Here is a 22,165-nt window from a genome sequence, read left to right on the forward strand (position 1 = left end):
TGATTAGAAGGATAAGGGTAAGATAAATAACCTTTAATTCACTCCCCAGCTTGTAAGGGCACAATTTAGTTTTTGGTAATAAAAACGTTTGCCATCACAATTCAAGAGGAAATTTCTTTGAGCATAGTGTCCTAGGAATATGACTTGGATGTCACATGTTTGCCTGTTAAAAGCAAACCAAAGAAAACCCCCCAAAACAAACAAAAAGAACCCCCTTGAACTAATAAAGAGGCAATGGAGAATAAAAATATGAGTTATGGAATTACCAAAGTCAGATGTTTCCATGAAAATCTTTACTGAAATCAAAGCTGGGTTAAATAACCCAGCAATTAAGAAGTAAATATTAAAGTTTAAGTTCTGTATCCCTTTCTCTAATATATATATATATATATATATACTGGGATAAAATATACAGCAGTCTAATTTCTGATACAGGTCACTTAGCCTCTGTCATATGTTTTTGGCATATTATGGTCAGTTGAAAAATCACAAATTCTGAAACTGTATGTTTGCAGCAGTTTTAAAAAATAAAAATTTTTCACAAAATAACTATTTAGTTTGGAATTCACAGAGCCAGGGAACTAGATTTCATTTCAAACAGAGATTTTACCCAAATAGATTATATATTTATTTCAGATAAAATTTACTAAGAGATCTATAGATTCACTATAGATTCACGCATGTTTATTATTCAGTGACTATACTTCTAAAGCTTCTTGGAAATGAAAGTAGGACATATTTAGTGAAGTATGTCAACTCAACATTTTTGCCAGGAGAATATAGTATATCGACTTGATTCTGAGTCAATAGAGCAAAGATGAATTACATTTGAAAGTGTTGCTTCATTGAACAGAACAATTTATTTGTGGTACAAAAAACTATTTAAATGAATGAGTTTTAAAATGACATTTGAATAACTGTAATTTTAACCGTTTTTAAATGACAGGAAAACCACCCAGGGATTTACATATCTCATAATCCTTGGTAAAACTCCCCAAGTAATACATGAGAATTGAGGACATTGAATACACTACACATTTTCCTTAGTTGAATACACTACACATTTTCCTTAGTTGTCCTGTATATTAAACTCAGGGAAGCATTTTGCTTATTCCAAAAGCAGTACACATAAATTCCCCAATATAATACATATTAGTAATGGTCTATACCTATAAAATTGCCTTTTTAAAGCCCATTAAATTATTAAGAAACTTTTGAATAACATTTCCTTAAAAATAAATTTATTTGCATAAACATTTTTTAAAGCATGCAAATCATTTTTCAAAAGCCATATTACTATTTCCACTGAAGGATGTGTCTGCATATTCTGATCATCTTTGGATAGAAAGACTGAGGAAGAATATGCTGATTTATAAATTATCTTCAAATGCATAATATTGTTATCATTATATTTGGTGTTTCATAACTTCCTTGTATATCTAAGATGAGACCCAATTGAGAAGAAATATTTTCAGAAAGATTTCTCAATGCTTTTGGATTATTGCCAAATGCACATAGAAGGACCCAGGTGAGCAGAGATTTAGACCACAGAGATTTTATATGTGTGGCAGAGTGTAGGTCATGCTCCTGATTCAGGTGGAAAAAAATCACAAGAAGCAATTATGTCCAAAGACAGGCTCAGGAAAGCAATACAGCAATTCCATGTGGTCCCTCTCCCTGGTCAGGAGGATGTAATCTCAGGAGTCAACATCACTCTTGATCAGTATCACAGCTAGAAATTCTGAGCATCTATCTCCTAAACTGTTTATTCTTGTGCAGACTTACAGAGCTTTGGTAACAGAAATGTGCCCAAACAGGGCTATCTCTACATGTGGTACCAGCTGATATGTATTATCATTATCATTAATTTCTTCTGAATGGCAAAACTGATTTTTTTTTGCAATGTGAGCATTTTTTAGAAAAAAAAATTCAGGTAGGTAAAAACAAAAATTCTAGTATTTGAGTTTGTGTCCACTACCATAAGTCTGTTAATAATGTTTCTCTATCTTTAAATATAGCTACTGAGCCTGCATGTAATATACTTTTTACATCCCAGAATCCCAAAGTAGGAGTGTGTAGCACAACTTTGGCAGAGCAGGATTGAACTAGTTCACACTAAAATCATTCAGATTGGGTGAAAATTCGAAGAGAAAAGAGCAAAGTCTATGATATGTCAAATGAGTACATTGTAAAATAAGTATTAGACTATTTGAATTAGGGACAATATCAACTTCAGGTTCAAAGAGTTATATTTGGGACTAAATAAAATTTTAGCTTAGTTGTTATGAACATGCAGAACATTTTACCTTAAAAATGCCTTCTGAGTAAATCCATAATTAAAAGGAATGATAAGAACTTCCAATTACTCATGATCTTCAGATTATTTCATCTTTTCTCTCAAAACTGTTGTCTAAATAATGAGTAAATTCTCCTCAATGACTTTGACATTGCCATAACTTTCAAGGACTACCTAGCTTTCATTTCCATTGTGGAAATAAACAAAGACCACCCACGTGAGAGCAAGCAGAGACTGCCAATTCAGAGCTTGCTCTGATGAGGAAGCCAGTCCCATTACTTGTATTTGGTAGAGATTCAAGAGCCATAAAAGAACAGGAAAGCTTTATAGTGAAAAAAAGGGAAGGCTTCAGGTACGGCCTGAGAAATTCAAAATTCAATGGAGTGTTGGTCGTGTTCCCTGGAAGCAGATCCTGATACCGGAGATTCCTCTTCAGGTGATTTTTAGGGGGTTCTCTCAGAAGACGTGGAATGAGGAAAGAGGATAGTGCAAAACCTTTAACAACAGTGATTATAGGGGAATTAAGTGCTCTTTGTGATTACATGTCAAAACAAGTTCAAGTTCTCCAGTCTATGCTACCATATCGATTTGCATGAACATTTCTTTTAGCATTCATGACATATGATACACGTATCTGCCTTATATTTTAATTATATTACAATTTATTGGAAAATAAGGAAAGTATCTTGTTTACATTTTTATTCTCCAACATGCAAAAATAGCACTCACTCATAATAAGTTCTCAGTGGACACTTCTTAATTGAATTAAACTTTTATTAAATACAGTATTATCTTGCATTGTGATATCAGCTAAGAAAATATAGAGGTCGGAATAAAGGGGTGGTAATTAATACATACTAGAACTATAATAAATATTAATAGTGAGTGGAGGCATCTGAGTATAGGGGAGACAACAATTAGAACAATGATATATCTAAATAATGTGAAATATTTTAGAAGTGGGATATCCTCTGAGTTAAATATTCTTTGTTATCCCTAATTGTTTAATATGCCTTTTTAAATGGCTTTGCCTTAATTTAGCAAATGCAAGAGATTTTTTTAAAAAGTGTTGTATCTTTTTTTGCGAGAGCAGACTCCTACTGAGATCAGCACAAATGTGGAGAGATTGATCAGGGATAGACCCTATTATTGAGAACAAAGTCATATTTGCATAATCCATCTACAATTCTCCATCATTCTTTGCACTGAAACTCTTCTTTGCCAACTTTAGAGTTTAAGTTTTTTTTGTTTATTTTTAGTATAGAAATGTGCATAATTCCAGGACTAAAGTAGAAAAAGTACCAACAAAGAGGACATGTGATTGTTCCAGAAAGCAAGGAAGTGCTCGAAGAATAATGAGGACAGGTCAAAAGGACATAGAAGACAGTCTTCACGGGTTCCCACTGGCCATATCAAGATAACCTAGGTAAAAAATAAATAATGATCTAAAGTGTAATTTGTTGACTAATACTGGATGTGGAGCTATAACTACATGGAGATGTAAATAACTAAATATGTCAGGGAAAAGTTTGGTGAATAATGTGATACATACTTCCAATCAAATACTTATTAATTAATAAGGTAACTCTACAGTGGAGAAGCCTGGCGGATCCCACGCTAATCAAGTGCTCAGAGTGATTATCACCAAGTGCCACCCCACAGGCTGGATGCAAAGAACACGGCATCACTCCTGTGATACTCCTGCCAAAGGTGTATAATCTGAATTTAGTCAGGAGAACTGAGACACACCCAAACAGAGGGACATTCTAAAAACTAAAGCTTATAATATTCAAAAATATCAAGGTCTAGAAAGTCAAGGAATGACTATTTGTTTCAGACTGAGAGACAAAGGAGGTTAAACAACTAAATGCAACACGTGATTCTGAATGACATGTTTCTCCCTCTCTTTCCCTGTCTTGCTCCATCCCATCTTTTCTATCTTTCTCTCCTTCCTCCCTCCTTACGTTTCTTCTTTTCATCCTTTCTTCCTCCCTTCATTCCTTCCTCCTTGCCTCCCTTCCTTCCTTTTCTCCTTCCTCCCTTCCTGTCTATTTTACTTTATTTTTTTCTTAGTAATATCCCTTTAAGGTACCTTGTTGCCTTGTTATACCTTGTATGGCCTTAGGGTTAAGTCAACACAATCATTGCCCCCTGGTTCTAAATTTCTAGGAGAAGGTAAATATCTCAGTTGATCCCCATCCAGAATGAGACTTTGAAATTTATGTAAGTTGTTCAACAACTTCCCAGAGAAATTAATACGTAATTTGCCAATAATTTTCAACAGAAGAATTAGGGGGGTGTATTGGATTTAAAATGTACTATCAAATGCTCTATAAAAACATATAGCATGAGCTCCAAAATAGACAAAAAGATCAGTAAATAAGAATGAATATTTCCATAGATAGATCTGAGTACACTGGGAACTTAACATGCAATAAAATGGACATACAATTTTGTGGAGAAAAGAATAGACCATTAAAAGAGTAAAAATAATATTGTCATAATCATGCATTAATAACACATGAGGTTCAGTATTTTTTAAATATTGTAAAAAGTAAAATGGTAAAAATATTAGAAGAAAATATAGAATAATTGTTAAATTGCTTCTTAGTAAAGATAATCTTTTTAATGCAAGCTGTAAAAATCAAAAGACTAACAGAAAGTATGGAAAAACTTGACAATCTACAAATGAAATATTTTAAGAAGAAAACAACTATACAAATAGATTTGGACAAATAGTGAAATGTTATGTGCTCATTTGCATTTTTAAGATTTACTGTTCAATAGGTTTTCATATTTAACGGTTAACCCTAACACATGTACAGATCTCTGAATTTATCAACATTTCATTATTAAGATTTCAGAGGCAGAACCCATGAGAGATTCCATTCCTGAATTTGAATGTATATTTGGAAATCCATTCTACTGAGTTTGCTTAGATCATAAACTTCAGGAAAGCCAGTAGTGTTTCAAGCTTGCTCAGTTTCTGGCACATAGTAGGTGTCAATAAATATCTGAAAGAATGAGTGAATTTATCTAGGTGTAGAAAGTGCTTTCTCTCTAGGTAAATGTGGCACTTCATTCTTTTCATAGTTAATAAATATGCTGTTTAATGCTTCTAATTTATTTTCTGCTGGAAAACTTCTTTTTAATCTTGAATATGTAAATGAAAATGTGTGTAAATTTTGATTGAATGAATCCCACAAGAACATGCCTTATGTATTTGAAAGAGGGTTAAGGAAAAAAAAATTCATGAATAGGGTTGATGTCTTTTACTAATTGTTTTTTGTTAGCAATTCAAGGAGAGAAGATCTGAAACTGACAGGGAGCCATATGCTCCTCTTTGTTGAGAGCAGACAGAACTTGTTTTTTTGCTAGTCATGCATGAGAAGAGAAACAAAACTGCTACTTGTAATACAATATTTTCAAAAACCTGCCATGGAAAAAACTATCAGTAGAATAATTTTTCCTCGTGAAAAGCTGATCATAAAATGACAAGATTCTCTGTTTCTCTCAGCATCTCAATAAAAATCGCATTTTCATGCATTACATTCTACTAGGTAAGCTTGAAACTGTATTGTTTAAGGATTCCTGTAAGTTACCTTCCAAAAATATCTTTTTTTCCCCCCAGCCTAATTACTCCTAGGAAGAATGTCTCATTTAGACATTTGTTTGGAGTTTGGATTCTGTTTACTGATCTTATTCAGATTTTAACTGAAATTTAATTGTTGTTGTTATGTATGTGTGTTCTTTTTCTGTGTATTTTTTTTCTGGAGGACTATGTAGACAGAGAAGATAAAAGACAAATTGTGAATTTTTTTTTCACTTTGGACAGAACGGCAACCTGTTAATTCTCAGAATCTCATAAAATGGTCACATAAAACCCAATAGGAAGAGATCTCCAACTAAGAGGTTTTTCTCATATTGGTTACCATATCCGGGGCAACCAATTATCAAAACAAACCTGTTCACGCTAAGAGAATAATATTTTAAATGGTCCAGTCTTCTTGAAAATGAGAAGTTTTCATGGCTACTGCTCTTTCATGATGTCTTTTTCTTTTTCTTAATGGCCAATCTGCATATTACAAATCTCTTCTACTCATGTCTCCCTTTTATCTCTTATTTCTTGTTCCATAAGGCTGAGTTGAATGAAATCTCATTGATAGAATAGTCTCTACTATCTCTTGATATTAGAACCTTAAGTTATGTTCTTTAATCACCCTCAATCCAGAGTGTAGGAACCTCAGTAGGAACCAAGGCTTATTTAATATGTCAACATACCAACTTGTTGTCCTTTTCTTTGAAGGAATTCCACGTGTCTGTGAGCTCCTTCCCCCCTCCCACTCCCCCACCCCGCCCCGTAGAATTGTCCTTTGTGTCAGCTGGAGAATCATATTCAGGTATTTGTGATTGAGGGGTGTTGCTGAAACTTCCAAAATTTGTGTCCTCAGAAGCCTTCATGCTTAGAATTTTTGCTCTTTCTCCCCTAAAACTTTGTTTTCTTCTCCTTTTGAATTTCCTAGGACTTCAGCTGCAAAAGACTTTCCTCTCTACCATCTGTCTTCCAGCAGCAATGAGGCCCTGATGCTGCCTCCTCTGATGTTCCATTTCCATTCTTGCTCTTTAATGTAGATACTGCTGAATTTTGAAAACCTTGAACTGCTCCCTAAATGGTTTCCTTTTCTTCTCCACCACACATAGGGATAAAGCTGTAATCTTTGCTTTCATTTGTTTTCTTACATGCCCTTCCAAATTGTACCCAGTGAATCTCCTTATGAACTTACATGAAATATTTCTGATTCTGATAAAACTATTTATTTTTTTCCAAATAAACATTGCCATTATCCATTATTAAGGGCCTTATCTCTCTAAGTAAGGTAATCTCTTCTATTGGTCTATTCCTGCAGCCTAATTCTCTTGTGCGTCTCTCTATAGTTTTCCAAACAACGATTCTTCAATTCTATGATACCCACTGGATGTCCTATGATTCAGTTAAATTCTGACACTAACTAAGGGCTCAGTCCCACAAGGCTTCACTCACTTCAGACTCCAGCCACAAGTGGGGTCTCCAGGTTATCATACTTCTGTCTGGGCCATTCTAAATTTAGGGGTTCCTATGACCCTCCTTCAGGTTTAAAAATTTGCTAGATCAACTCACGGAACTCAGGAAAATGCTATACTTATTTTTATGGTTTACTATAAAGGATACAAATGAGGCAGGCTGGTCTGAAAATGTCCCAAGCACAAGAACCTCTGTTCCTGGGGATTGGGGTGTTCCACCCTCATGGTACATGGATGTGTTTGCCAACCCAGAAACTTCTTTAGTCTCATTGCTTCAGAGTTTTTACCTAAGATTCACCATGTGGGCATGATTAATTAAAGCACTGAACTCAATCTTCAGTTTCTCTCCCCTCCCCAGAGGTTGGGGGTTAGGCGAAAAGGTTCAACCCTCTCAAGGCATGGTTGCTTCCTCTGGTGACCAGCCCCCATCCTGAAGCTGTCTAGGGGCCCACCAAGAGTTATCTCATCAGTGTAAACCCAGGGATGGTCAAAAGGAGCTCATTATGTATAACAAAGACGCTCCTATCAGGACTTTCCAAGGGTCTTAGGAGCTCAATGCCAAGAACTGATGACAAAGACCAAGTCTACATCTTTTTATTGCACCAGAGTTCCTTTGAGACTTATTCCATACATTTACTGGAATAAACTAGTTTTATAAACTTGGAGTGATAGGCATTGATTTCAGCACATCTGGAGAGAAGTAGCCCTTGAGCTCTCCTCATGGAAGGATTAAATTAAAAAAAAAATACTGCACACGAAAGACTCATTAATAAAAGCAACTACAATTATCTTATGGGAAAATAATAAGAACATGAAATGAAAGACATATGTATTTTTATCTTTTTCCTTGAATAAATGGCAGTCAATAATCTGGTGACTGGAAATAATGTCTGTATTGTAAGAAACACTTATTAAAAATAATACTATGAAAAGATATTTCTTCATGGATTTCTAAATATTAAAATTGGCTTATTATGTCCTAGTTCTTGAGGTTTAACTGGTTCTAAGTAGGTTAGCTTAAAAAAGAGAAGCCACAGGGACTTCCCTGGTGGTCCAGTGGTCAAGACTCTGTGCTTCCACTGCATGGGGTGCAGGTTTGATCCCTGGTGGGGGAACAAAGATCCCGCAAGGCACGGCCAAAAAAAAAAATAAGGGGAGAAGCCATGAACAGCAGCATTTTTTAAGGGTCATCACCCCTCAGCTTTTGAGTTTGATATCTAAATACGAGTTCTTTCTCAGGTATTGGCTTCTTGTCACCCCGCTGTACTATTCAGAGTTACTTCTGGTAGCCACTAAGTTCCTGAGATATGTTGTTGTTTTGCTGTTGGAGATTTGTCTGTGTACAGGTATTGTGATGCAGCATGGTGTTTTCCATCTCTAAAATGGCTCTAGTTTTCATTTATAACTCTGATTTTGCCAATTTCCAATTTGCTCACTTGGGAAACTCCTCAGTGGATAAAAATCCCAACGGCCTAGCTAGGACATGGCTCTTTCTTCAATACTAAGTCTTAGGCATAAATCATACACAAAAAAATGGCCTTTGCATTAAATTATTCTTTTAATGTAACTCTTTTTCACCATCGGCTCGGAACTCCTCAGAATCAGGTTATATCCTGGTCATTTTAATACACCGGTCTTACCACAGAACATGGATCATTGTTATTGCAAAAACCTACAGGTGAATAAATATGTAGATTTCAAATAGGAGACAGTCCTACTGTGAAATAGTGTTTATCTTTCAGTGGAGGAATAAACTGAAAGTTTACTGGATTGGAAAAAATTCTGTTTTCAAACTGAATTGTGGACGAGAAGATGATGGTTACATAATGTCAAGAGAAATAAAATACTTACGTAAATATATTAGCCCAGATAATGTGCATGTTACTTGGGGAAAAGAACAGGTTTACTAATTACTTTTGAGTTTTTTTGTCTGGGAGAATATCTTTTTAACCAATGAAAGTTAACCTCAAGAATGAATAATGTATTTTTCATGATCCAAATTAAAATGTTAAAGATAGAAGTTATAAACTCCCTCCTTTCCCTCATAAATATGTGAAAAATAAAATCCCATTAGCACTTGAGTGAGTGGATCACTAAAAATTATAGTATATCACAAATTACTTGGAATTGTGAAGCATGGGAGTTCATATTTTGGAATAAATTTTAGGTTCGTCAGTCTGAACTTAAATCAGTCTTTATATTTTCCCTCTTTATATTGACTTTCAAATCGGGGGGTATTATCAGAATAATTTCCATCAAAGATAAAATTAATCTTTATTTTTCAGTTTGAAGTATTGCTAGTAGATAAGTTATATCCCTTTAGGTCAACTGCTAATTATTTCACAAATAAAATTCAAGTTGTTACTGTCTGTGGATATACCATATAAATTACTCATTGCTTTTGAAAAACCTAAGTTATTAATGTGCTCATCTCAGTGTACTTGTTTACTTCCCTTCATTATAAATGATTTATGCAATTCATTGGATTGCGATAATTATCATTTAAGACTCATAAGGCTCTTGTTTATGCAAGCTTTGCTGGTGTTGATGAAGTGTATACTGATTTACAAGACAGGTTTGATACGTTGTATATATAGGATAATGAACCCATTCAAATTATCTTTAAAAGATATCTAGATGCAATGTACTTTATTTCTGGTAAAACTGTAACTGGAAATGATTTATAAAACAATTACTATATACTGGGTATACTGGGGAACTACAGAAAAAGAAAAAGCCTATGTCAATTTTGGTTTATTACCCCCAGATTAAACACAGAGCTGGAATTGGTAGTCTGGGTTTCCCAAACACAAAACAGAAGTTAACTGAAATTACATCTGACTGCTGTATCTTTCCAAGCGCTGCAGTTATCATAATGAAAGCTGATTTCATCCATAAGCTAAAACAATCAGGAAGTTACAATACACGTATTTTTAAATATATCCTAAAAGGGTAAATTATTATCCTCTCAGTTCAACATTTGAAGTGTTTTTTGTTTTTGTTTTTTCTTTTGTTTTCAAATATACCCCTTGGTTTTTCCAGTGTCACCAAGATGCTTCAGTTGGAGACTCTAGCCTTGATCTCTCCAGCCAAGATCAACAATCAAGCAGCTATCAGGGAACAAAAACAGCTCCGAGGGAGCTCAGGAGGCCACTTAAGAAACTTCAGCAACACCGTGGAACAAAAAACCCTGGGAATAATCGCAAAGAAAGGAAGGAAGAACAGCTTCATTTTGCCTGTGTGTTCCCATCACCCAGGCGGCACTGCTCAGCACAGAGAACTGAGCTAGAAGGGGTTCCCCTCCCAGGTAAGGGAAAGCAGGTGAGCAAGCAGCTTCCCTGGCTTTCCAGGCAGCCCACCCAGAGACCCGCAAAGCTGAGACTTACAGAGACAGCCAGGAACAAGGAAGAAGAGCAGGGACCAGCCGTATCAACCATGCAGTGCGGATGAACTTGGTTCCCAGTGAGCTGCTCTGCAGAGGCCCCCAGCCGCCTTCCCCACTGAAGAAACCGAGGGCAAGCACAGCTGCCACAAACCCCTGGCAAATTGCATGGGTTTTCTCCCCACAGGTATAAATGCCTGCAGGTGCCAGCCACTGAGTCCCTACCTGGTTCCCCCCCTCACCACCCCCAGCTCCCAGCCAGAGCCTGGGATGCACTCCAGCATCCCCTTCAGCCTCTACAGCCTCTCCTCCAGCTGTGCACCTGACTCCTGCCGTGGAGATCCAGCCACAGGAGTGCAGGGTGACAGCCACACCCACACAGCTGCTTGTGGGCCTGGATTCAGCTCAAGGTCCAGTAATTGGCTCGCACCCGTGGGCTCGCCTCACCTAGCCCCTCAGGCTGTGCCCCTGGACACCCCCAAACCCCTCAAGCCCAACTCCCTTCACCAGCCCCCGCTGCTGTGATCCTGCCGTGACCCTGCAGCCATGGTTGTGCCCTTGACACCCAGGGCCCCCAGAGCTGCTTTGGGGCCTGATGCTAGAACTGGCGCCACCATTATGTGTGTGTCTGCACCAGCCCCTGTCCTCTTGGAGAGGTCAAGAGGACAAACATTGGTCATGATACAGAAGACTAAGGTAAAACAATTAATAAAGAACAAATTGGTCCATATCAAATTGTAAATCCTGAAAACAGAGTATATACCTTTTTAAAGTAAAAGATGATTCATAAAAAAATCTTGACCATATATTTAGACTATAATGTGTAATAAGTGGCAAAATGATTGCAATAGCAATTTGTGCTTACAAGAAAGCTAGAATTTAATAACAAAATAAGAAAATAAAACATGTATACACGTGGAAATGACAAAATTCTCAAATTAAGTAGGAAAATAAAGGAAATTGACCAAGTATATGGAAATTAGCACCAAAGAAAATACTAAATGCAGACTTTATGGGAGTTTGGGGAAATCTATATTCTTAAACACTTATAACAATATACCAATAACTGAAGTGTGTATAAACAATATGATGATTACATGAATCTGAGTATTTAAAGGCAATATAAATTTAAGTGTTAATATAAAGGCAGATTAATCTGATATCTTGAAGGAAATTATGAAAATTACTATTTTACAAAATAAACAAGCCCCATGTTGTAAAATCAGGTAAGGTAGCATAATAATTTATACTATATTTGACATGTCTCCACGAAACAATCTTTCTTTTTTTTGGTGGGGATGCTAAATTATCTATGTCTTCTTTATATGATGGTAATTTTATAAAATTATTTTAAGAGGAATATGGAAATGTAGTTCAGTCTTTTTTTTCTAGCATTGTTGATTATTTCATTACAAAAATGACTATTATTGGTGATTAATAAAAAGTAGTTTCAGTTTGACAACTATCATTGGCAATGCCATATAAAATTTTTGGATTTTTGTCAACTACTCAAATTTCCATCATAAATGTGCTTTAAAATTTAAAATACTGCATACGATCTCCTGTCTACATGTATTTCAGATCTTGTTTTTCCTCTTCTACCTTTGTATGGTCCATGCATGGAGCTTAAAGACACTGCCTTAGTTTGTCTGGGCTGCTATAACAAAATACCACAGACTGGGAGAATTATATAAGCAATGGAAATTTATTTCTATTTAGTTCTGGAGGCTGGAAGTCTGAGATCAGGACTCCAGCATGGTCAGGTGAGAACCCTCACTGAGTCACAGACTTCTTGCCAGTCTTCACATGGTGGAAGGGGCAAGCTTCCTCTCTGGGGTCTCTTTTTATAAGGACATTAATCTCATTCATGAAGGTTCAGCCCTTTTGACCTATTTACCTCCCAAAGGCCCCACCATCAAATAGGACATAAGGATTTCAAAACACAAATTTGGGGAGGACATGAAAATTCAGACCATAGCAGCATTCACATCAAAATACACCTCCAAGTAGTGTTTGGCAGGAGTGATCCTAGAAACCACCATTTACACCACAACAACTAGCAATAGTGAAACTACACAGCAATATAACTGAAAAACTACAAAAATATAGCCCACCCAACTCAAATTAAATCTATCCTAATTTAGCTTCTCTAGATTTTTTCCCAAAGCTGATAGCTCTCCAATGCCAGCCAAAATAGAAGTGTGATAGAAAAATAGTTGGAACATATAAAAGAAAGTGATCTTAACTCATTGAAGTTAAATTTATTTTTTTGCAAAATTTACAAATGTACTTGACTACGTAAAGATGTTTGGGTTTCCTCCCAGGGTTTTGGATGGGCTCCATGTAAGTAAGGATTCCTAAACTTTGTTTCATTAGCTTTTCGTTAAATTCGCCTATGATTTACATGAAACTTTCGTAGAACAGAAAAAAATTAAGATTAATAGAGTAAATCTGCCCTAGCCAAGAAAAATCAAAGTGAACAATTCAATACTGTGAAAGCAGAAAAAAAAAAAAAATACTCTCAACGGCTAAGATCTTTGGTTCCTTTTTTGCTCAAAGCTGCGTGTGAATTACATACACAGTAAATCCACTAGAGATTCTTCTTGTACAAATGCTTATTGTTTCCATCCTAAATAAGCGCTAACATTTAAGCATACCAAGATTTTCTCCCAGGTACCATGAATTCTCCTAAGAACAAGAGCCAACGGAATTGGTCTACAAAAAAACTCACCCATTTTCTTGCCCTTGAAAGCATTTTATGTTATATAGATGACATTGAAATGTTTGGATAAAAATATTTGTGTCATTAAATCTACAAAGACACAGTTTATCTATGTTAATAATTTTCTCTAATTCTATGAAATTAAAAATGTTATCACTCTTGATACCATATAAATATATTGAAAGACTGCACAAAGAAAAAAGATGTGGTTTAGATCTATCTCTATTCAATGAATGCCAAATTATTTTGAATAAAATAATAACATATGAGAAAACAAAAGTTTTACTAGGTGGAAATAACCAGTTTTAATATTTGGAAAATGTGTGTCAAGAATAACTGGAATAACAAGCTCATATTCCAACAAATGTCTTTTTATTCCCCTGAAAAAATGCTGAGGATACTGACTGAAAATAAAAGCTGAATCCAAATTTGCCACTTAAAATGGTGTAACTTCTGTCATAAGAATTGTCAGAGCAATCAATTAGAGACAAGAAGTAAAAAGCCACATTTTAATGAATATTTTTTAAAGGACTGAGCTTTACCACAGAAAGAAATCAATGCTGATTTTATATCTTTTTTACTCTCCTAAAGTCTTAATACTCAGTTACAAATAGAAAACAGATTTTTTAGAACACATATGAACTCTAAATTTTCATTCAATCAATACTGATTAGATTTAGTTTAACTGCAATTTGTATGGATTTTACTGGAGCATCTTTTTTTCTTATATTTTGTTTCTGCACAGATCTCTACAATAGGAATTGTTTTAATCTCATTTTCTGACAGGCCAACTACTACTGTGCAATTTAATTTTTCTCTCTCAAAAAATACCAACATTTTTTAACTTCTTCAATTATGGCAAATCTACGTTTTGAAATAAATGACATTGTAATTCTCAAGTGCAGGTTTTCAGTTGGGAATTTCCTTATTTGACTCCCATCTGGTGAGATAATATTTATCATCTTCTGAATCGCCATACTTTCATGTCTAACTGAATAATAAGAATATAATCTAACCATTCTGTAAATTTCAGGATCTACATATATGCCTTTGGCTTGCTAATGGACTCTGATAAAACTTTGGCCTTAAGATGTCATCAATCAGAACATGTTTGCAGAAGTCTAGGGACAAGGTGAAAAACACGGTTTAGTTCTATTCTATACATCTGTGCCAGAAGGTCACAGAAATCTGAGGAGGTGAAGCTACCTGGCATTTATAGTGCTGTAAATCTTGCTAAGGGAATCTACTTTTATATTACTCTTTCCATCTGTTTTCTAGACTTGTTTCTGATTGATGATTCGCTATTGTGTATAGTTCCTCAAATATCTTGTTTCAGGTGATTTTTCCAATAGTTCTGAATATTAACTATATATCATACTTGCCTAAATATCAGCAGACAGTCCTAAAATGTAAAGCAAGCAAATGAACAAAACCACACACACACACACACACACACACACAACCCCCATAGCACTGGAAATAAATTGTGTACAAATATAGTAATAATTAAATGAGTTTAGTCCTTAGATAACTGTTTCAAATAAAATTGGAGGCAGAAATGAGAAAGCTAAATGATAACATGAATGAAGAAGGTCAACATCTTTAAACATAATCAACATTTGATTTACTCACATCCTGTTTCACAAAAGCAAATGTCTTTCATTTTCTAATACTCTGATACAAGGTAAAATGAGGTACTCTGGTTATGAGTAAAGGATATATAATATCACCAGCAAGCATTTTAGGAACTTCAAGCTACTCTTTTAAATTATTTATGGTAGGACACACAATATACATGCCCAGAGGGAACTCAACAATGATTTAGCCATAAGGGGTCTCGTAAGATGTCTATAAGGGCACCATGGAAGTTCACAGAAGTATTCCAAGGTAGAAGGCTCAAAGTTGACTGCAAAATTTATTAAAATATTTATGAAAATAATAATATATAAAAAGTAAATGTGCTTTTATTTTCACATGGTTCTGTATGTTAGTAAAACATTGCCATGACTGTTGTCCTGAATTTTGAAAACTAGGTTATTCTTGGTAAAGAAGATAAAAAATATTTTCCCAAAAAGAGTTATACATAACCCCACACCCCCCCCCACAGATGTCTCAAAATATGTGGCTGTTTTTTTACATGCTTCATGTAATGCTTAATATAATTTCCTTTTCAATACAAATATTAAGCATCATTCAAACTTTCAACTTAGTATTTTAGTAATTCTATTTCAGTGGTCATCAGTATTTATGCATGCTGAAATATCTGAGCAAAGCAATAAGATTATCTTAGTTTAAAAAAAATAGCTCAAAATCTCTATGATCCTCCATAAAAGTGAAGAGAAGAGTATGAGCCTGTCCTGTGATAATCACTCTTCTGGAAATGAGTGATTGTGTAGGTTACCAATAACGTGTGTCTATTAGAATAGAATATCATTAACGTATGTTGCTTATGAAGGCAGACTTTCTTTGTTCGAATCTTGGGTTTCATGTTTGCTAGCTGGAGACTTTGGTCAATAAACTTAATTTCCTCTTCTATAAAATGGTAAAAGGAATATGTAAAACTCTGTAAGTTTGTTGTGGGAATTAAATAAACTCATATATGTACACTATTTAGTATGGTACTTGGTTGGTACTAAACAAACATGTACATGGCTAGCAGAACACTGAAATACTTGGAGTCTAATTCATACTTCATTGCTTTGGTTTCTTTATTAACAAGAAGAGCCATGTTGATAATGACCATGAGATGAATTTTAATCTTATGGCTGAAACATCAGCAAAAATGTTCTATCAGCTGTCCATTTTGGCTCCCCACACTGAAGGGCCAAATTTTAATCAGCTTGCTGCCAGCAGCAAATGTTTAAAATGTGCCTTGACAAAAAAAAAAAAAAAAAAAAAAAAAAAAAAAAGACAATTAAATTCAGCAAATGGTTTTAGTGTGCGTATTGTGTGCTTGGAACTGTGATTGGGCAGAGAGGGAATTCTCTAGTGCACCTGGGGACATGGGGGAGAAATGTGATGCATTCCATGCATTTTAATTTTCACCAGAAGATAATCTTAATTCATCTTTCCATTTCCCAGATCTCAATTTTTATTAAACATATACATAAGGAGTCTTTCAGAGTTTGTGCATGAATTGTTAATAACAATTCTGCCTTACATCACCCCAAAAATATCACTTGGATCAACCAGTTATTTTTAAATAATGTTGTGTGTTCAAAATTCGGCTTTGCATCACAAGTAAAAGTGGTTTCTTTGAAAGCTAAAATTGACAAACCTTAAGCTAGACTGAGTAAGTAAAAAAGAAGATTCAGATGAACAAAATTGAGGAAGAGGGACATACCTACTGAATTTTCATAAATAAAAACAATTAGAATGAAATATTATGAACAACTAAATGTCAACAAATTAGGTAACATAGATGAACTGGTCAATTTTTAAAAAACACAAACTACCAAAGATGACTCAAGAAAAATAGATCTGAACAGACCCATAAAAGAAAAGGGATTGAATTAATAATTTAAAATCTCCCAGAAAGAAAAGTCCCATGAATTCCAAATATTCAAAGAAGGGTTAATGCCAACTTTTCACATACTCTTCAAAAAAATAGAAGAGAAGGGTAATATTAAATATCCATCATCACATTACCATACAGAATAGTTTTACAACCCTAAAAATCCCCTATGTTTTAACTATTCACCCTTCTCCTTCCCAAACTCCTGGGAATCACTGATCTTTTTTACTGTCTGTTTTGCTTTTTCCAGAATGTCATGAAATTGGAATCATATAGTCTTTCAAAATTGAATCTTTCACTTAGAAATATATGTTTAAATTTCATGCATGTTTTTTTGTAGCTTGATAGCACATTTATTATTGCTGAATAATCTTCCATTGTATGGATGTACCACAGTTTGTTTATCCATTCACCTATTTAAGAATATCTTGGTTGCTTCTAGTTTTTGGCATGTAGGGTATTTTTTGTATTTTTTTATAGATATAAAATTTTTTAATTGGTTGGTTAAATACCTGGGCACACAAATGCTGGGTCATATGGTAAGACTATCTTTAGTTTTGTAAGAAACTGCCAAACTCTTTTTTTAAAAAGTAGGAAAAAGGAACCATCTTTAAGACATGGCATTCTTTCCCAGGATGTAAGGGTTTTTCAGTATATGCAAATCAACCAATGAGATACACCACATTAACAAACTGAAGAATAAAAACCATATGGTCATCTCAGTAAATGCAGAAAAAGCTTTGGGTTTCAACCATGAAGAAAGTGTATACATTGTACAATGAAAGCTGTGAAGGAGAAGGCAGAGTAATCTTATATGTCAAAAATATTTACACTGCACAGAAAATTCCAAATATCAGTAAATATTTCAGGTGGCTAAATAGAGACATTAAAGCAAGTGTTATTCTAGGAAAGTGATTGAACTATGTAGCCAGATGGACAAACTGATAACATGAATGACAGGTGCAGGAGAGATGCAGGCAAGCTCTCAGGGTCTGCTCTCTGGGCATTGGCTGGATCACTTCTTGGCCTAAGGTGGAGAATCAGGGAAAAATCCTGATGGATCTTTACGAAAATTTTATTCTTTACAAGGTAGAACATTGTTTCTCGAAATATGAATATGTAACACCCACAACAAAATTCTTAAGGTATATATTGGGTTGGCCAAAAAGTTCGTTTGGGTTTTCCGTAACTTTTGGCCAACCCAATACTTTATAATTCAGATTCTAGAGTATTCTAAAGATTCAATAAATTCTGCTTGTGGTACCAAAGTTTCTGATTTTTAAAACCAGGCATTCTAGGTGATACTTGGTGATACTTATGTACACACAAAGTTTGAGAACTGCAAAGACATGGGAAACAATTGACTGAACTGATTCTCCTAATGCAGTCGAACAGAAGTTGGGGAAGGAACTCAAGGAAATGTGACTATTTTATCCAAAGGTGTATTATCTTCAAGGAAAGAGAAATTGAGAAAAAACGAACTGCTTTGCTCTCCTCTATGATAGCAGATTTCAAAAGCTTAAGTGAAATGTCAGCTTCATCTCAAAGCACAAGTCTCTGGAAAAGAAATCGCTTGAGAGACTTGAGTTTCTCTTGCAATTCAATCCAGTGTGCAATTATTTAACTTCCCTGTGATGAACAGGGTGCAGTATCTAAAGATGCCAATATGGTTGTTTGTGTAGGAGCTTTCTTAGTTCCCATTTCTGAAAGGATGTATACAAGACAGAGAAGAAGTGATGGGGCTCCCTACTCAAGGGCAAATAGCAAGTGTTGGCACAGAACTGTAGGGTGTAAGGAAGGTTGTGTCCTGAAATGAGCAGACGCCAAAATGCTAGCAACACAGGTGTATTCATTTACTTATCTCATTAGCTTTTCATTTTACAAAGATCAGAAGAGTTTTGCTATTAGGGTCTATTGTGAAATGATAAGGGTTGGCCTTTTTAACTGTTACTCTATTTCTATCTTCTAAGTTATTTTCGCACACAAAAAATGTGTGAAAAGAATATAGATAAAAACCAAAAGAGGACTGTTTTTCCCCAAACAGACATAGATTGGAACTTGGAACTGTCACTCAGTAGTTCTTAGACTTTAGAAAATTTCTTACTTCTTTGAGCATCATTCTTCTATCCTTTTTATCCTAAAAATGAGGAGAAAAAATATCTGACTCATAGATTGTGGATAATGAAGAAACAATAGTATAAAACTCTTATGCAGATACACAAAATGTTATTTTTCAAAAAAATCAAGTTTTAGGCTCAAATTTCTTCTTACCCTTCCAAAGGCATTTGCAAATAAAATTGGAAATTGCTGAATCAGGTGGGTCATTTTTGATACATGTGGAAAATGGGAGAAGTGTCAAGAAAATGCCATTCTGATTTTTAAACTGGGGACAATGTCAGATTTAGAAAAGTAGAGATTCGTGTATTTAACATTGATCTCTGGCAGGATTTTTATGCATACGATTCAAAGAATGGAATGTTTGCATGTAGACCTAAGACACATCAGGTCCAGATAGGAGTTTGCTATGAGCAAATCACATCAGATTCACTGAATTTCTTTCATTGATAAGGTGCCATCAATCAGGGAACCTTGTTGGCAGAAGTGTATGAATAATTGCAAAGCATCTGTTTCGTTGTGTTTAAAAATTAAACGGCTATAGCTATGATTGTTGGATTAGGAACTGACTGTTGATAAATTTTTTCATGTGTTAAAAGATAAACTGAGGCATATGAAACATTTTAACAATTTATTTGAGCAAAAATCCATTCGAGTCGGGCAGCATCCAGTCTAGCAGGTAGAAAGGAACTCCAAAGAGCTGTACAAACAGAGTTTTACAAGCAGAGTGGAGTGGGAACAAGGAAGTTATACTTTGCAAAAAAGAGCAGGTTGGTTATTGCAAAGTTACTTTCCTTTAGGGGATGGCAGGTGTGTCTCAGGCAGGTGACGTAACTAATGCTGATCAGCTGATTCCTGACTGACTGGTTTAAGATTCCATTTCCGGGAGAGCCGAAACTGTAATCAAGTTTGTCTTGGTTTGGCTACATGTGGCTTAGCATAAGCGACTCCATTTTGGGCCTGCTGTCTTGTATTTAACACATTCTATTAATTTTCCTCAGAAACTCGGTGATCACCCCTTACAACCTGTTAACCGTGAAGAATTAGGTTGATGAATATAGCTGGCTTGGGTGGTTTTCCTTTGCTGCTGTGGACGCGTTTTCCTAACAGTCCGTTCCTTTTAATGGAAGGACCCATGGGGTGGTTTTGGGAAGTGGGCCTGGGTGTGGGTAGAACACAGAGGGAGCCAGGCTGCAGATCCCCACTAATGCCAACATAAAGGCTCCTAATCTCCAGGGAGAACACTTGCATTTATGCCCGGGTAAAGCTGCCTTCCACGTTTTTGTTACACGTGTATTTTTTTTCCCCCCAGCATCTGATACAAAGCCCAGAGTTTCCTCAAGCTTTGCTCTTTCACTTAGGCTTGAGCGCCCAGTGGCTACCTAGACAAACCACTTTTTTTGGAGAGTGGTTCTCAAGTTTTATTCAAGAAGTTAAAGCTTTTTTCCACCCGACAGAACCCAGGAATGGGAAGAAGCAGCAGCCATGTGCCCAGCTGTCAGGAATTGACCTTGTTAGTGGTTACCCAGCCCTGGGCCCGAGGAACGGGGAGAGGCAGCACCCACGTGACCCCCTGTTATGAATTAAGGTTGTTAGTGGTTACCCTGTCCGTGGGCGGGAGGTCCACACCTGATTCTTATAGTGGTTGCTTCTCGGCTTCAGTTTGCTCGGAGCTCTTCTGGGAAGGACCACACTTTCCTCTGCTCTCTTGGGTGAGTGTTTCCCCTGGTTTTTATGTTTTCCATCAGTCTGTTTTTCAGTATCTCGGAGTGTAGATTTTCCATGTCGTGTTTTCCAACCTTGTTATGGTTTTCTGCTTCCCTTTATGTTTTCTTTTTGCTCTTTGTCCAGACCTTGAGAGATACAGAAGGCAAGCAGACATACTGGTTGTTTTCTTTGGTTCACAGTGTTTATATGGTTGCTTCTTCAGGGGGAAAACAAACCAAAACAAGAAAATACTTTCGTTAGTCATTCTGACACAGTCTTACGAAGTGCTGATAAAGTGTTTTAGATTTTAGAGAAATATTTACTACTGGAAGCTTGTGAAATAGGAGTCATCTCAACTTTAGAGATGAGGAAACTAAAACTTAAAATAGTTTGGTTACTTGGTCTCAACTAGTAAGTGGACGAGCTGGGAGTTGGCCGGTCTCATGACTCCACATGCAAAAATTTATAATAAATGTAGTAAAAGCACTGCAATATATTGGATGAATTGAAAATATATTTTTAAAATGCACTAAAAATCCAAGCTGTTGTGATTAGATTATGCATTTGTTTTCTATCCAGAATTCTGTTTGTGTTTTTACATAGTTGTATCAAAGGCTCCGAAATAGCAGACGTAAAACCACTGAATCACTGTGATAGTAATTAGTAAAAATTTATTGTGCACACACACGAAGTTGGTGAACCGGGAGCCCTGAAACCAAACGTGGACTGAGCCTCAGAGGCATGTTATAAAGCAGTTTATAAAGTCAGGAGGCAGCGACTGTGTATTCCTCACACTGGTTGGTTTTAATATAAGCGTTTTTTTGACGGTAAGGAATTGGTTAGCCTCTATCAACTTGGAGTAATTTAAGTTTCGCTTATGATTTTCAGAGGCATTAACAACAGGTGTATGAGGTCAAGCCTCACTTGTCTTGCAAAATAAGCTAAACTAAGTGTTGCTGGTGTGAGTAAAGTGGTTTTGTCTGCTCAAGAAGTTTCCAAGTCTGATCTCTGTTTGCGTTTGATTTTAACAATTGTAATTATTATAGTGGTTTCCTGTTTAAAAAAATATTTAGGTTTTATTGTCACCAAAACAATATTAAAAATACTGCTGTTACACACATCTTTATGCATTTGCTCTCAATATTTCCTGAGGAAAAATTCACCAAAATGGAAATTTCAATTCAGAAATTAAGAGGTCTAAACACTTTGATCTTTTCCTATTACATGCTGACAAATCTATTTTCAGATGTTTTGTTCCAGTTAACCTCAGTCTTACAGCACACTCTGTTGTTTGTAGCCTTCTCGTTATTATTCACCTTTACAAACAATGCTTCCTGAGCTGGCTTTTACTATCAGTCCATCTTAAAG

This window comes from Eubalaena glacialis, chromosome 15 (assembly GCF_028564815.1).
Source record: "Eubalaena glacialis isolate mEubGla1 chromosome 15, mEubGla1.1.hap2.+ XY, whole genome shotgun sequence".
Classification (NCBI taxonomy): Eukaryota; Metazoa; Chordata; class Mammalia; order Artiodactyla; family Balaenidae; genus Eubalaena; species Eubalaena glacialis.